The following is a 1,536-nucleotide window of genomic DNA, read 5'->3' on the forward strand; positions in this document are numbered from 1 at the left end:
GAAACCTTCTGCCTTCAAGCTGAAGATTAAGGCATAATAAGACTCCAAAACTGCCCACTCTATCCCTTGCTGTGGTGATATGGCCTGCGACCTACCACACAGCCTAGTTGTAGCTTAACAACCCACGTATCAAACATGCCTCCTCTAAATGCGTTGTGAGAGCCTCCTTTACAACAATGACACTTCTCCTTCAATATAGCATTAGGCCTCTTCTAAAACAGCGTTAGGTCTCTTCAAAACAGGCTCTATACCCATGCTATTCAGCTCTTCCTTTTGATTGTGGTTAAGCATCATTAATGACTGCGGCTAGATGATGGCTAAATCCTTCCCTTGTTGCTGCATATATATACCTCCATGAATTACGGCCTAATGAGACGCCAATAAGCAAACAAAATGGCAACCGTCGGAGCAGTCTGGGAAATGATCGCAGAAATTTATCAGGGCTAAAAAGTGGTGGTACAAATGGTGAAACAAATACAGAAACTGATACTGTGGCTCCATTTGCATCGAAAAAGACTTCTCAAATTAAAAAGTCACTACATTCCTTTGGAAAACTAATCAATGGTGAATTCATCCCCCTGTCTGTAGCGGTGAGCGAAGATTATCTAGTGGTGGACAGAGCCAACCCTTCTCAAACAGGCAGAAGCCACTTACAGTGGTCAACAATTCAGGAAGTGGTCACCCTAGGCGAAATTCACTTGACGAAAAAGCACCCGTGGGATCGAAGTATATATTTATATAAATAATATTGGTAAATAAGTTAACTAATTAATTTCTTTAGGTAATAAACATTTATTTATCCCATAATAATATAAGTTTATTTAGTTTTAAATTAAAGAATTTAGATGATTTATTATGTTTAAGGTCCTTAATTTAAGTTTATTATTAGCAGTTTTATTTAGTTACATACAAACTTAAATTAAATAAATCCAACAAATTAACTAATTAATAAAATTTCCGCTAATTCTAGTGTAGTAAATTCTAGTTGTAGTGCACTCAATTATAGTTGTTTCCTTTGGTCAAAAGTGGTTGTTTCTAGTCATTGGAATGAGAAGTCCCTCTATTTAACTTGTTGTCATAATCTGGTTCTTCCACACTTGCTGGTTTGAAACATGTGGACCTATGGAATATATGTGATTATTGCCGAAAACATGTCTTAAAAAGAAAATTGTCAACAATTCCAATTTATAAACACATTTCCTCTATAAAATTTGTAAGTGTGTATATATTTAACTAAACAAAATTATTTTATAAAATTTGTAAGAAGTGTGTTATATTTAACTATTAGTGTCGTTTATGTTTTACTCTATCCGTCACCAACAATGTGTGTTACTTAAACACATACTTGTAATACATTAAGTGGGTTAAGCATTCACCTATGAAATATGATGTGATTATTGCCGAAAATATGTCTTAAAAAGAAAATTGTCAACAATTCCAATTTATAAACACAATTCTTTTATAAAATTTGTAAGAAGTGTGTATATATTTAACTATTAGTGTCCTTTATGTTTTACTCTATCCATCACCAAGAAG

This window comes from Pinus tabuliformis, chromosome 4_2, assembly GCF_031772625.1.
Source record: "Pinus tabuliformis cultivar Carrire ecotype Pingquan chromosome 4_2, CPIR1, whole genome shotgun sequence".
Lineage (NCBI taxonomy): Eukaryota > Viridiplantae > Streptophyta > Pinopsida > Pinales > Pinaceae > Pinus > Pinus tabuliformis.